Below are 16,913 nucleotides of genomic sequence, written 5' to 3'. Positions count from 1 at the left end.
TCCGAATTGTAAAATTTGGCCTGATCATAAAGGTGAAAACAGGCTTGGAGGCTGAAGGGGTTAAGTACAATTTAACAAAAATACTCACCATTCCATCATTTTGACCTTTCCTGCCCTTTCTGAATGCAGCTTGTCTACATTTGTAACCCAGTCATGGCTTTTGTCCAGCCAGGTTTCCGTAATGCCCAACTTTTATTATCTATAACAGATATGAATAATTTTTCTTGCAGCAGAACAAAACCCTAACTGATCAAAAAATAATAGCACCCATGGCTCTTTCCTCCATATCTGCATCATGTACTGATGCTCAGCCTATATTGTTGCCTCCTTAAGGGTTGCTAGGCAACTTCCTTATAAGGTCATATGCCCCTTTAAGGTAAGAACACAAGATTCCATTCTGACATCATTATGACATCACAATTAAACATCAGAACTTATACAAGTGTTTACACTCCCATCGTCACTTTGATACCCTGGTGTCATTGTTGTCAGTGATCAGCTGCATAGCTATTCACATATTGACTACGCTTGGATTTATTTTGGATTGTTGAAATGTCTGGAATTCCTCCAGACAGACTTCAGGTGTTAGCACTACTCCAGGGCATTCTTACCACCTATGACCCTGACTTTGTGCTACCACTACCCGATGGCGTCCTCAGCTTCACTTACCGGCTAGTAATGGAGCTAGTGAGACATTGCCTGACCAAATACCATCAAGGTCGAATAAGCTCAGAATATCTTGAGCATTTACAGCAGAACATCTGGACATTAGTACAGCAGGTAAGTAGCGGAAAATCTGAACAAATCATAGAAAAATAATAATAATAGGCAATATTAATGGAATACAAGTTTAAGATTAACCTGTACCATATACCCAGATAAGAATACCCGGGGAGCGGTAATAGGGTGTACAGGCTACATTAGTTGCTGTGCAGATACTTACTAGTATTTGCTGTACAGATGGCAGGAGTAACATGTTTGGTGATATAAATGGCCTCCTCCATTCTGCCCGTTCTCGAATGATTTTCCTTTCTTCTTTATTCTCATCTCTATAGGCCAAAGAAAAATCCCAAAGTGGAGAATTGGCCTTTATTAAACAACTGGCCCAAAATGTCCTGATTGTACTGGAGTATCCGGCCTACTCACTGGAGCATCTGGTAAGGTTCCACCATCTTCTATATCTCATGTCCTTGTTGTCTGATCTTCTCCAGATTACCGTCATATATCAGAAGGTCAGATGTGTGATGTTAGAGGCCTCCCTGTCCACTCCAGGCAGACACAGGACATTTTATGGCCGCCTGTCTCTGCGGCTTCATCACCTGTGATGACAGTCTGTACTCAGCGGTGCAGAGTTTGTATTTCCACCTCTGTCTCACTCGATCATCACATTCTTCCTTCTGTTAAATGCTTCAGTTCTGATAGAAGATATTAGAGAACAGTGGTAGATACAAGTCCCTTATATATGAATGTGGATTTACTGGAGGGAGCGGCTGCGTATTGGCCGTCCTATACTGAAATTATCATGTAAATCCATCCAGTATTAGTCCATCCTGCCTTGTGGTAATTTAGTGTTTGTGAAATGTTATATTAATTGTATATATTATATCCATCAGAAAACATCAGAAGGCGACTCCGAAGAGGGGAAAAACCTAAATATCGCTGACCCCGAGACCAGTCAGCCGGGGCTAAACCCTGATCTGATGGAAGGTAAGCCGATCAGCTAATATTCTACATTCTGATATCAAGTTATAGAGAACGGCAGAGAATATGGAGATTTACTCTTCATCCTCTGTATGAGGCTGCTGACGGCTCATGAGCCCCCTATAGACTATAATGGAGGGGCTCATGTAATTCTGCTCTTCTCCTCTGGGCTCTTCTCATGTCATTGTTGTGACTCGATCAGATCCTGAACAATCACACATTTATAGTACAGTATATATGGATATGCCATAATTATATACAGTGTGTAGAATATCCATATACCCAGTATTATTCCATGTACAGGGGTCTCGTCATTTCCTTCATTACATGGATGTGTTATATAGTAAGTGCTGATATAGACTAATACATGACGTCTCTTCATTATTTTATCATTATTTTAGGAATAACTGAGCCGGAAGATTCTGATGGTGGAATATGTGAGACACCAGAGATCATCCAGGAATCTGCCAGTGTAAGTATCAGAGGGACGTCTGTAGATCATCAGATGACGGGTGTGAGTTACACATCCCATATTATACCCCATATGATAATGGGATAGCACAGTTCTTCATGTAGATCAGACCTATTGTATGTGATGATGCATTATTATTATTCTGCCTCCTATGTGTGATGTCCATTATCCTCCCCTGCAGTATAATGATATATGTGTATGGGGGATATCCCCCTATAATATAATAGTTTCTGCGGAGAGTCCGCCTTGTATCGCATCCTCTACATCTGCTGCAGTGTAATCAGTGAGGACATCATATAGAAGTGAGACCTTCCTGCATCTGGGGCTTTTATTCTCCTGAAGATTCAATGTCTTATTGTCATTTCTTTTTCCTTTTTAGACATTGATCGGATCATTAAACCCTTTGAGACTTTCTTGTAAGAACGACTATAAACTGATCAAACTGATCAGCTTTGGATCTTTTGGGTGAGCTTTATTTTAGTATAATATGTATTTCCCAGGGCTCCTTATGATGATGTCTATGTCTCTGTGACCTGCCCATGTAATGTTCCCATAGACAAATTATATGAGTCCACATCACTGTCCACATCTATCACTATTCAGGTCAGGTAGGATGTGACGTGGATGAGGTGATCATTTGAGGAGTGTTGTTTTATAAAATTTTAGACCTGGATTTCTAGTGACGCCCAACATGTTATATCGACCATTAGTACAGGTGATCACTTGATGAGGTCTATAGACTCATTGTTAATAAGAATTCATAATAAATCTTGGATTTTCCTCCTCTCAGGGCCGTCCACTTAATGCGCCATAAAGACACAAATCAAGTATGCGCTATGAAGAAAATGGACAAGCAGAACCTGAAAGACCCAGAGGAACTGGAACGAGCCTTTTTGGAGAGGGACATCTCAATCTTTGCTGATTGTCCCTTTGTGGCCTCCATGTTCTGCTCCTTTCCTACTAAGCTTCATCTGTGTATGGTCATGGAGTATTTACCAGGTAGGACACATCCATCGTATCTATATCCAGCCCACGCCAGCTTAATCCTAGCACCTTATATACCCAGAATGTGCCCACATGGACGGGTACATGTCCTCACTGTATTTACTATGAGTTATTTGTTGCAAGGATGCCTGAAAAGTCAGTGATCTCTGTGAACATCTCCCCTGTATGTCCTCACTGAGCATGGAAGCCAAATCCACTATGGAAAAAAAGCTTGTACTGTAGATGAGGCCCGGCTGTGTCTCTTTGTATAGGGTCACTCTGCAGTATACAGTATATCTTTATGTAGCAGATCCTGTCCCAATGTCTCTGTTTATTTCTCATTCACCCTCATCCTGTGTAATTTACATTGTAACAAACCCTCACATGTCATATTTGCTTTGTCCTGTAGGAGGAGACTGTGGCAAGCTTTTAAATTACAGAGGTGCTTTACCTGTCCCCCTGGCCCGTATGTATATTGCGGAAACTATTCTTGCTGTGGAATACCTGCACAACTATGGTGTGGTGCACAGAGACCTGAAGCCTGAGAAGTAAGATAATACAGGGGAAGAAAGTTTAAGTTCGTTATATAGCCTGTGGGTTATTACTTGGGGCTGACACCATCTTTTCTCTCACAGCCTCCTGATTACATCAACAGGACATATTAAAGTCACAGATTTTGGGCTTTCAAAACTCGGCCTCATGAGACCAACATCTGACATCTACCAGGCTCCATTTGAGGACATCACCAGCGAGTTCCTTGATAATGAGGTTGGTTTTACTTACAGGATCTTCTACTTCATCTCATCTCTTTCTCCATCTCTGATAATTTCTCAGCTAGAAAATATTTCCTCTGATGTTACTGTATTTGTTGCAATTATATTTATTGATCATCATCTCATTGTTCTGTTGGTTTCCAGGCTGTTGGCACCCCTAAATACGTAGCTCCAGAAGTCATCTTAATGAAAGGATATGGAAGGCCTGTTGACTGGTGGTCAGTAGGGATCATCCTATATGAATTTCTTTATGGATTTACACCATTTAATGGAGCTTCCAAAAAGGAGATTTATCACAGTATCCTTAGGGGTAAGTAAAATAATCTGAATGCTATGTGATCTCACAGTTATTTAGCTTGCTTGATTCTGTGGTTTAGTTCTAGCTTTGATAAGGAAATAGATTTTTAAGAAAATGAATGAAGACGGTTTCTGTAATATTTGTTTTTTATATAACAGATGACATAACTTGGACATATGATAAATACTCTCCTCCCCGCGATGCTCGGGGCATCATAACTGAGCTGCTCAGAAAAAATCCAACACATAGACTTGGGACAGGTAATATTATAATAGTATTCTTTATGACTTATTACACCTCTGTGACCAGAAAAATTATCTAGTCCATTGGGATCAGCACTGAGATTCCCTACTCTACCTAATTTCAGTACATTTCCGTTACATCTTCAGTTTAGAATAGCATAAATTATACAGATATGGAGGAGTTTCTCTTACAATCCCTTTATCACTTTCTTTCTTATCTTCCTTTTCCAGAAGGAGCAAATGAGGTCAAATTTCATCAATTTCTGCGTTACTTAGACTTTGACAACCTTCTAACTCAGAAGCCCCTGTTTGTTCCTGATCTAAAGTCAGATGAGGACACTCGCTACTTTACCAGTAAGTAAAATGAGACGTCATCTACATCTACAGGAAACTGCCGTGTGTCTTGTCTTTCATTTTATGTGAAAATGATTATCCATCATTATTAGTGATAACATGGTGACTGTCTGACCTTGGTCTTATACTAATAATCTCTGATAACAATTGTATTTTGCAGCTCGCTCCAGAACATACAAACATACTGATTCAGATGAGGGCGACACAAGTGGAGAGAATGACTGGACAGATGTCCAGAATTATGTATCATCTTCTGAAAAGTTTTCTAAAGTAAGTATGTAATGAATAAAATGTATAATGCCATGTGAACACAATGAACGTTTGATGACATTTTACCTCAGTATTTGTAAGCCAAAATCAGGAGTGGGACAGTGAGAGGAAAAGTATAATAGAAACCCGTCACCACTTCTGTATTTTTCACCCAATCCTGGTTTTGGCTTACAAATGCTGAGGTAAAAAAACTCACCAAATACTCAACGTGTGCATGTGGCCTAAAACCTGTAATTAGAAAAAAGTTATAAAATATACCTATTTTATATTTCTCTGCTTCTTTTAGCTAATTACCACCAATACCGTAATGATGAACAATGAAGAGAAGCCTATGTCATCTTCACTGTGTTCCCCAGAGAACAGCGAAAAACGCTCAGACATGTGAGTAGATTATTATCATTATTGTGAGATTCAGTTCTGATATATGTCAGATCCAAATACAAGACACGATTAACACAAATCTAAATCCAGGATCCACCACCCCATGATTGCTGATCTCTGTGGATCTGGCTTGTGATAACACTACAGTAACAACTGATCAATGTGACCAGCCATTCATTTCCAGTTCACTATGCCCAATATTACTAGTTATACTGTATTCTTGATGGTAGAATGGGGTCCTGAGCAGGGTGCCCCCTTCATTGTGTCCTAATTGGCCTTACAGACAGATGTTCTTCCATTTTTCTATTGTTTTTCCTTGTAATTTATTTGTCTTTCTTCTACAAAACAGGCAGAGAGAGTCTTCATCTTCCAAAACTGATGATGACAATCAGTGTTTTCCTGCTAAAACCAGCGAGTCATCCTCGTCCTCAGTGTCAGGTATGTACAGGTTTATAGGCCATCCTATTATAGCCTATAATGCAAAAGTGTAATGTGAATCTGCACATGAAGACTCAGGAAATTCCTTATTACTATTACTTTATTCCCGCTGCCCCCCTGATTATTCTGTTTTTTGCTTTGTTAAAACCCCCCATATGATTCTACAGTTATGGGCCTCTTTTATTTAGTGCTAACCTTTATGGTCTTTACCAATGGGGCGTGGCTCACAGAATTCTCTGGGCACGTATCTTCGGGCTGCTCTGCAATATTAAACTGTGAGCCATGCCCCCATGGTACAGATGATTACAATTAGCACTGAATAAAAAGGCCCGTATCTCTGGAACTTTATAATCAGCATCTGTTTCTGACTTTTTCATTAGAATCTCCTGTTCAGAAGAGAAGAAAATGTTTTCTGAATCTGAGAAAACAAGACAAAACTGAGAAAGTAGAAGAGGGGGAACGTAGGCGAGGTAAGTGTGACAATAAGCTCCATGTTGTATGATGTCAGTGAGAAGGATTCATGTGGAGCAGATGTTATCTGTCAGTGGTGGGATTGTCACATGTATGATGGCTGACACTGATCCCATACCTCTGTATGGAGAAGATTCCTCTCCCGTCCTCCCACAGTGACACCACAGTAGTATCCTGTAATATGGACTTCCATTACTTACATTCGTTTTACATCTTTTCTCATAGGTTCTCTCTTCCGCCGGATGATATCATCCTGCCGGCGTGGATTGTCCAGGGCTGCTCGCGCTGTCAGAGAGAGCTGTATTTTTGCCTGCTATCAACAGGGCACCATAGACATCCCAAGGACAGAAAACCCCGACATCTAGCTCCCTGAAGAACGTGCAGCACATCCTCCATCAATGCTGTACCTGTATGGAAAGACTTGTACATTTATCTGTGGCCTTCTGACCTGCAAGAAACATCTGCAAAAGCTGAAGACCCCTTTAATAACATCTCTTCATTCTTTCCTGCAATTCTTATTTTAAATAAATATAAATAGATACAAATTTAAAATTGATTAATCCCTTAAGCCATTTTGTATGTTAATGACCGAGCCTAATTTTTTAAAGCGTCACGTTATGAGGTAATAACTCTGGAATGCTTCAACTTATCCCATTGATTCTAGGAATGCTTTATTTGTGACATGTTTTACTTAATATTAGTGGTACATTTTGGTCTATATTATTTGGGTTTATTTATGAAAATAATGAAAATTTTGCAAAAAAAATGTAAAATGTCACTATTTTCAAACTTTGAATTTTTATGGCCTTAAACCAGATAGATATGCCACACAAAATAGTTAATAAATAAAATTTCCCTCATGTCTACTTTAGATCAGCACAATTTTTGAAACTTAGTTGTTTTTGAGCCTTGTCACATGACTTAGGATTGACGAGGGGCAGTACCCTGAAACAGTATCTGCAAGTTGAGATTTTTGTTTTGGCTTTTATCCTAAGTCATGTGACAAGGCTCGTTAGAGAGTCGATATTGACTTTTAGGATTGCTACTTCCTATAGGTAGCACTAGAGTTCTAGTCCTCCTCCTTACTGAAGAGATAATTTGCTTATTTCTCAGAGGAGCATTGCGGCCTAAAAGTCTTCTCACCTTGGCATGTCAGGCTTGACATGTCACTCTCTGAAAGGGAAACGTTACCCCTTGGATTCTGATAAAAATGAAAAAGTAACTTTTTACTTTTTCCAACAAAAATGTTACTTTAGCCCCAAATTTTGCATTTTCACAGGGGTAAAAGGAGAAAGTGGACCATATAATTTGTTGTGTGATTTCTCCTGAGTACACCGATACCCCATATGTGGTAGAAACCTATTGTTTGGGTCCACGACAAGGCTCAGAAGGGAAGGAGCACCATTCCACTTTTGAAACTCAAAATTGACTGGAATCAATAGCAGACATCATGTCACATTTGGAGAGCCACTGATGTGCCTAAACAGTGGAAACCCCTCACAAAGGACCCCATTTTCAAGAAATTTATCCAGATATGTGGTGAGCACCGTGAACTTTTAGGTGCTTCATAGAATTTTATAACGCTGAGCCAAGAAAATAAAAAATCATATTTTTCCCACAAAAATTTTGTTTTAGCCCAAGATGTTGCATTTTCACAAGGATAAAAAGAGAAAATTCCCCATACAGTTTGTTGTTCAATTTCTCCTGAGTACGCTGATACCCCATATGTGGTGGAAAACTACTGTTTGGGCGCACAGTAGGGCTTGTAAGGGAAGGAAGGAGCACCATTCGACTAGGAACACAAAATTGGTTGGAATCGGATAACAGACATCATAAAGCGTTTGAAGAGCCCCTGATGTACCTAAACAGTGGAAAGCCCCACAAGTGACTCCATTTTGGAAACTACACCTAGCAAAGATTTTATCCAGGTGTGTAGTGAGCATTTTGAACACATAGATACTACGCAAAATTTGATAACATTAGATTGTCATATAGTAATATATACATTTTTTCACAAAATTTTTTTTTAGCCCCAATATGTTCACTTTTTCAAGTGGTAACTTGAAAAAATTGACTACTCAGTTTGTTACCTTCTTTCTTCTGAGCGTGGCGATGCCTCACATGTCATTAGAAACCTCTGTTTGGACAAACGGCAGGGCATGGAATAGAAGGAGCATTATTTGAATTTTGAAGCACAAATTTGGCTGAAATAGAGTTCTTGACATGCCAAAACAAAGGAAACTCCACAACTAACCCATTTTCTAAACTGCACCCCCTAAAGAATTAATTTATTGGTTTAATGGGTCTTTTGAGCCCACATTTTATTAAAGGATTTAATTCAAAATTAGTGTGAAAAAATAAACTTTAATTTTTTTATCACACAAGTGTCATTTTTAGGACAAATTTTTCATACATATTAAAGAGAGGTAAGGAAATGGACCCCAAAATGTATAGCGCATTTCCTCCTGTGCTCAAACATAACCCCATTAGTATAGTTTGACTGAACAGTCAGGCCCAAAAGGGATGGGCCCCCTGAGGCTTTTTAGGTCATAAATGCATATATATCTATGGGGTACAATGTCCCCAGCATCACATTTGCCAGTAAATATGACTATGCTGTGCTGACAAAGCCACATACCACTGTTATTTCATAGGAGCTGAAAAAAATTGCATTGAAATGAAAGGCAACATGTTTCAAACTGGAGGAGTGTAACAATGTTGCTAAGGTGAGCAAGTTCACATGATAAAAGAACATCCAGGGCTGCTGCCACTCTTTCTTTTTATTCATTTTCCTTCTTTTTAAAAGGGACTTGTTGTACAACTTCTCTGTAGCCCAATTAATCTCTATATGAGGGACTGATGTGCCATGCAACGCTGTGCGCACTATAACAGGTCCCTGCCCGGCAAGGTAGGAACCGCCATGTGCGCAGAACAACCCATTCTTTTACAGAGTATATAAAGAGGCAGTATGCCATGGTACATGTGGATAGTTTTAGCAGGTATAACGGGCTTTGTAATACATGAATAAAATAATAAGAAAGCCCTTTCTTTATATACCAGGAACAGCTCGTGTGCTAGGTGTCCTCCGTGAAGAACAGCCATATCCATGTCACCAAATAGTACAAAGATTCAGAATGCTTTAGATGGCACGGCATAATCATAAACTGGCGGAGAAAAGGATGCCATTTCAGAAAATTCCCCTCACAGTATGTAAGGGTATAGTGAGCATTAACTTTTTCAGCTTGTTTTTTTTGGATACCAGTATACAAATGGCCAATGAATAAATAAAAAGTGAATCAAGAGAAAATGGCAGAAGGTGACAAGGGTAAAAACAAAAAAATCACCACTGTTATCCTCGGGATGTGTGGTAGCGACAGAAACATTCCCTAATGAAGTGGCCAGGTTTATTAGGACGAGTGTCACACTGGTAGCTGATTTCCCTCCTAACTCCATCTTTGTAACACATCCTGTAGTTCTTTTGGGGTCTGTCTTTTTTGATTGTAGGTGGAACTTGTGAGGGAAAATGCTGATTGGGGACAATTCTGCTAGACTTACTAGATAATTCTCACCTCAGCCTCCCTTGGTCACCAAATATGAAATGTTCTATCACTTTTTCTTGGAACTCAAGGTAAGATCCTCGGTTCCCAGTTGTTTGGTACAGCACAAATGCGTTATATATGGCCATCAGATCGTAAGATTTTTGTACCGTATGCAAGACTTGCAAACAGCAATGTATGGCTGTAGCATCTGGTCCGCAAGATCCACACCACCCATACATTTATTGTAATCCTGTACCCAGGCTTCAGGACACTAGAAAAATGTGATAATTAATAGTGACTAGTGTTGAGCGATACCTTCCGATATCGGGAAATATCGGATCGGATTGGATCGGACCGATACCCAAAAAATATCGGATATCGCCAATTCTTTATTGTTCTAAATTAAACCATACTTACCATCACGCCCATTCCAGCTGAAGCCAATGTCTTCTGCAATGAAAGTAAAATAGTAAAGCAACATCATCCTCACCTTTCCATGGTTCCCAGGACGGCTCCAGCTCTGCTACATTCACATGATAGGCTGGATCGCAGCCAAAAGCTGCCATCCAGCTTGCCATGCCGCAGACACTGAGAAGCGCAGGCATGCTTGCGCTCCTCAGTGTCGGGCTGTGACGGCATAAAGATGAGCCGAGGTCATGTCCAATGAACTCAGCTCACCTCATGCATGTCACTGACAGCGTGGGAGAATTCTCCTGCGCTGGGATGGAATTGAGATGACAGGCTGGATCGCTGATGAGCGCTGCCATCCAGCTTTACATCCTTCAGAGACACTGCAGAGCGCAAGCATGCCTGCGCTCTGCAGTGTTTGTGAAGGATGGTTTGCTGGATGGCAGCGCTCAGCTGCGATCCAGCCTGTCATCTCAATTCCATCCCAGCGTGGGAGAATTCTCCTGCTCAAGCGCTGAGCGCAGGAGAATTCTCCCACGCTGTCAATGACGTGCATGATGTCAGCTGAGTTCATTGGACATGAGCTCACCTCATGCACGTCACTGACAGCGTGGGAGAATTCTCCTGCGCTCACCGCATGCGCAGGAGAATTCTCTCACGCTCACCGCCTGCGCAGTAGAATTCTCCCACGCTGTCAGTGACGTGCATGAGGTGAGCTGAGTTCATTGGACATGAACTCGGCTCATCTGGATGTCGTCACAGCCAGACACTGAGGAGCGCAAGCATGCCTGCGCTTCTCAGTGTGTGCGGCATGGCAAGCTGGATGGCAGCTTTCGGCTGCGATCCAGCCTGTCATGTGAATGTAGCAGAGCTGAAGCTGTCCTGGGAACCATGGAAAGGTAAGGATGAGGTTGCTTTATTATTTTACTTTTATTGCAGAAGACGTTGGCTTCAGCTGGAATGGGCGTGATGGTAAGTATGGTTTAATTTAGAACAATAAAGAATTGTGTGTTTATTTCAATTAAAGGACTTTATTCTGGGTGTTTGTGTTTTTTTTTAACTTTGACTATGGGGTTAGTAATGGGGGTGTCTTATAGATGCCTCTCCATTACTAACCTGGGCTTGATGTCAGCTGGCATTATAAGCTGACATCAACCCCAGCCCTATTACCCCACTGCCACCTCTACAGGGCAGTGGGAAGAGCGAGGCTAAGTGCCAGAATTGGCGCATCCCATGGATGCGCCATTTCTGGGGAGGCTGACTGCTGGTGTTTCTAGCCTGGGAGGGGGCCAATATTCATGGCACACTTCCTGGGCTATTAATATCAGCCCCCAGCTGTCTGCCTAGCCTTTGCTAGCTATTAAAATAGGGGGGACCCCACGTCATTTTTTTGGGGGTCCCCCATTTTAATAGCTAGTAAAGGCTAGGTATTCAGCTGGGGGCTGATATTAGTAGCCTGGGAAGCTCCGTGGGTATTACCCCCTTCCCAGGCTTCAAACATCTGCACCAGTCATCTGCTTAACCTCCGCTAGAGACTAAAATTATGGGGAACCCCACGCCAATTTTTTTTTAAATAAATCCGTTATTTTAACACTAAATGACAAGTAAAGTAATTAACACTATCACTGTACTCATTATATATGTGACTGACATGTTTCTATCTATCTAATCTATGTGTGATGCTCTATTCTTTCAATTCTAAATTGGCGGGTACAGATGCTGAATTGCCAGCCAGCTTTTTTAAAGAGATGGTGCATGAAAACACTATTATTTTTTTAAATAAATCCTTTAACACTAAATTACAAGTACAGTAAGCTGAGCGCTGCCATCCAGCTTGTCATCATTCAGAGACACTGCAGAGCGCAGGCATTATGGGAACTTCCGATTCCGGTATTCGATATTCTAAAAGTATCGGAACTCAGTATCAGAACTCCGATTCCGCGAATATCGGTCGATACCCGATATTTCAGTATCGGAATGCTCAACACTAATAGTGACCTCTGAGCACGTGTATTCAAAATGGTAAAGGATTGGCGCACATAAGAAATAATAGAGAGCGGATGCGAACATGAAAAGTAGAATATGTATCATGTCACCTGTTATATATTCATTTCTCCTAACACAATCAGTGCTACATCTCTATAGGATACTACTGGAAGAACAGTCACCGATGTTGAGCAGATACGTGTATAGAAAATGATTAATCCCCTCTGCTACAGTTTATGTATCACTACCATACTATGATTTCAAATTACATATACTACACTCCTTAACATTGAAATTGCAGTACCAAGAAGGAATGCTGGAATTATGGGAATCACAGGATGGATAGATATGTTAATGATATGCAAATGATGAAAATATGGAAACATAATTATCAGAAAATCGCAATTTATTCAGTATCGAGTGTGATCACCATGTGCAGAAATCCCCACACTTTCACGCCCTGGATGCTATCAATGAAGTAAAAAAAATGGATGTCTGAGAACTGTTCTGGCACTTGTGGGGATTTTCCATTGTTTAGACACATCAGGGGCTCTCCAAAGGCGACATGGCACCCGCTCTCAATTACAGCCAATTTTGCGTTCAAAATGTCAAATGGCGCTCCTTCCCTTCTGAGCCCTGCTGTGCACCAAAACAGCGGTTTTCCCACATATGGAGTATTTGCATACTCTGGAGAGATTTCACAATAATTTAGTGGAGTCCATTTTCTCCTGTTACCCTTGAGAAAATAAAAAAAATTGGTCTAAAGTAAAATTTTTGTGAAAAAAAGTTAAATGTTCATTTTTTCCTTCCCATACCATTAATTCCTGTGAAGCCCCTGAAGGGTTAATAAACTTCTTGAATGTGGTTTTGAGCACCTTGAGGGGTGAAGTTTTTAGAATAGTGTCATTTTTGCGTATTTTTGTCATAGAGGCCCCTCAAAGTCACTTCAAATGTAATGTGGGCCCTAAAAAATGGTTTTGTAAATTTTGGTGGAAAAATTAGAAGTTGCTGGTCAAATTTTAACCCTTATAACTTCCTACCAAAAAAAAAAATAGTTTGCAAAATTGTGCTGATGTAAAGTAGACATGTGGGAAATGTTATTTATTAACTATTTTGTGTGACATATCTCTCTGATTCAGGGGCATTAAAATTAAAAGTTTGAAAATCGCTAAATATTCAAAATTGACGTTAAATTTCTGTTTTTTTCACAAATAAACATAAGTCATATTGAAGAAATGTTACCGCTTTCACAAAGTACAATATGTCACGAAAAAATATTCTCAGAATCAGTGGGATCCGTTGAAGCGTTCCAGAGTAATTACCTCATAAATGGACAGTGGTCCGAATTGTAAAATTTGGCCTGATCATGAAGGTGAAAACAGTCTTGGAGGCTGAAGGGGTTAAGTACAATTTTACAAAAATACTCACCATTCCATCATTTTGGCCTTTCCTGTCCTTTCTGAATGCAGCTTGTCTACATTTGTAACCCAGTCATGGCTTTTGTCCAGCCAGGTTTCCGTAATGCCCAATTTTTATTATCTATAACAGATATGAATAATTTTTCTTGCAGCAGAACAAAACCCTAACTGATCAAAAAATAATAGCACCCATGGCTCTTTCCTCCATATCTGTATCCTGTACTGATGCTCAGCCTATATTGTTGCCTCCTTAAGGGTTGCTAGGCAACTTCCTTATTAGGTCATATGCCCCTTTAAGGTAAGAACACAAGATTCCATTCTGACATCATTATGACATCACAATTAAACATCAGCACTTATACAAGTGTTTACACTCCCATCGTCACTTTGATACCCTGGTGTCATTGTTGTCAGTGATCAGCTGCATAGCTATTCACATATTGGCTGCGCTTGGATTTATTTTGGATTGTTGAAATGTCTGGAATTCCTCCAGACAGACTTCAGGTGTTAGCACTACTCCAGGGCATTCTTACCACCTATGACCCTGACTTTGTGTTACGACTAGCCGATGGCGTCCTCAGCTTCACTTACCGGCTGGTTATGGAGCTAGTGAGAGATTGCCTGACCAAATACCACCAAGGTCGAATAAGCTCAGAATATCTTGAGCATTTACAGCAGAACATCTGGACATTAGTACAGCAGGTAAGTAGCGGAAAATCTGAACAAATCATAGAAAAATAATAATAATAATAGGCAATATTAATGGAATACAAGTTTAAGATTAACCTGTACCATATACCCAGATAAGAATACCCGGGGAGCGGTAATAGGGTGTACAGGCTACATTAGTTGCTGTGCAGATACTTACTAGTATTTGCTGTACAGATAGCAGGAGTAACATGTTTGGTGATATAAATGGCCTCCTCCATTCTGCACGTTCTCTAATGATTTTCCTTTCTTGTTTATTCTCATCTCTATAGGCCGAAGAAAAATCCCACAGTGGAGAATTGCCCTTTATTAAACAACTGGCCCAAAATGTCCTGCTTGTACTGGAGTATCCGGCCTACTCACTGGAGCGTCTGGTAAGGATCCACCATCTTCTATATCTCATGTCCTTGTTGTCTGATCTTCTCCAGATTACCGTCATATAGCTGAAGGTCAGATGTGTGATGTTAGAGGCCTCCCTTTCTGCTCCAGGCAGACAAAGGACATTTTATGGCCGCCTGTCTCTGCGGCTCCATCACCTCTGATGGCAGTCTGTACTCAGCGGTGCAGAGTTTGTATTGCCACCTCTGTCTCGCTCGATCATCACAATCTTCCTTCTGGTAAATGCTGCAGTTCTGATAGAAGATATTAGAGAACAGTGGTAGATACAAGTCCCTTATATATGAATGTGGATTTACTGGAGGGAGCGGCTGCGTATAGTCCGTCCTATACTGAAATTATCATGTAAATCCATCCAGTATTAGTCCATCCTGCCTTGTGGTAATTTAGTGATTATGAAATGTTATATTAATTGTATATATTATATCCATCAGAAAACATCAGAAGGCGACTCCGAAGAGGGGAAAAACCTAAATATCGCTGACCCCGAGACCAGTCAGCCGGGGCTAAACCCTGATCTGATGGAAGGTAAGCCGATCATCTAATATTCTACATTCTAATATCAAGTTATAGAGAACGGCAGAGAATATGGAGATTTACTCTTCATCCTCTGTATGAGGCTGCTGACGGATCATGAGCCCCCTATAGACTATAATGGAGGGGCACATGTAATTCTGCTCTTCTCCTCTGGGCTCTTCTCATGTCATTGTTGTGACTCGATCAGATACTGAACAATCACACATTTATAGTATAGTATATATGGATATGCCAGAATTATATACAGTGTGTAGAATATCCATATACCCAGTATTATTCCATGTACAGGGGTCTCGTCATTTCCTTCATTACATGGATGTGTTATATAGTAAGTGCTGATATAGACTAATATATGACGTCTCTTCATTATTTTATCATTTATTATTTTATTATTATTTTAGGAATAACTGAGCCGGAAGATTCTGATGGTGGAATATGTGAGACACCAGAGATCATCCAGGAATCTGCCAGTGTAAGTATCAGAGGGACGTCTGTAGATCATCAGATGACGGGTGTGAGTTACACATTCCATATTATATCCCATATGATAATGGGATAGCACGGTTCTTCATGTAGATCAGACCTATTATTGTATGTGATGATGCATTATTATTATTCTACCTCCTCTGTGTGATGTCCATTATCCTCCCCTGCAGTACAATGATATATGTGTATGAGGGATATCCCCCTATAATATAATAGTTTCTGCGGAGAGTCCGGCTTGTATCACATCCTCTACATCTGCTGAAGTGTAATCAGTGAGGACATCATATAGAAGTGAGACCTTCCTGCATCTGGGGCTTTTATTCTCCTGAAGATTCAATGTCTTATTGTCATTTCTTTTTCCTTTTTAGACATTGATCGGATCATTAAACCCTTTGAGACTTTCTTGTAAGAACGACTATAAACTGATCAAACTGATCAGCTTTGGATCTTTTGGGTGAGCTTTATTTTAGTATAATATGTATTTCCCAGGGCTCCTTATGATGATGTCTATGTCTCTGTGACCTGCCCATGTAATGTTCCCATAGACAAATTATATGAGTCCACATCACTGTCCACATCTATCACTATTCAGGTCAGGTAGGATGTGACGTGGATGAGGTGATCATCTGAGGAGTGTTGTTTTATATAATTTTAGACCTGGATTTCTAGTGACGCCCAACATGTTATATCGACCATTAGTACAGGAGATCACTTGATGAGGTCTATAGACTCATTGTTAGTAAGAATTCATAATAAATCTTGGATTTTCCTCCTCTCAGGGCCGTCCACTTAGTGCGTCATAAAGACACAAATCAAGTATGTGCTATGAAGAAAATGGACAAGCAGAACCTGAAAGACCCAGAGGAACTGGAACGAGCCTTTTTGGAGAGGGACATCTCAATCTTTGCTGATTGTCCCTTTGTGGCCTCCATGTTCTGCTCCTTTCCTACTAAGCTTCATCTGTGTATGGTCATGGAGTATTTACCAGGTAGGACACATCCATCGTATCTATATCCAGCCCACGTCAGCTTAATCCTAGCACCTTATATAC

This window comes from Phyllobates terribilis, unplaced genomic scaffold (assembly GCF_046119375.1).
Source record: "Phyllobates terribilis strain yellow unplaced genomic scaffold, ASM4611937v1 Scaffold_100__1_contigs__length_5926523, whole genome shotgun sequence".
In the NCBI taxonomy this organism is placed as follows: Eukaryota; Metazoa; Chordata; class Amphibia; order Anura; family Dendrobatidae; genus Phyllobates; species Phyllobates terribilis.
This window is presented reverse-complemented; position numbering follows the sequence as displayed.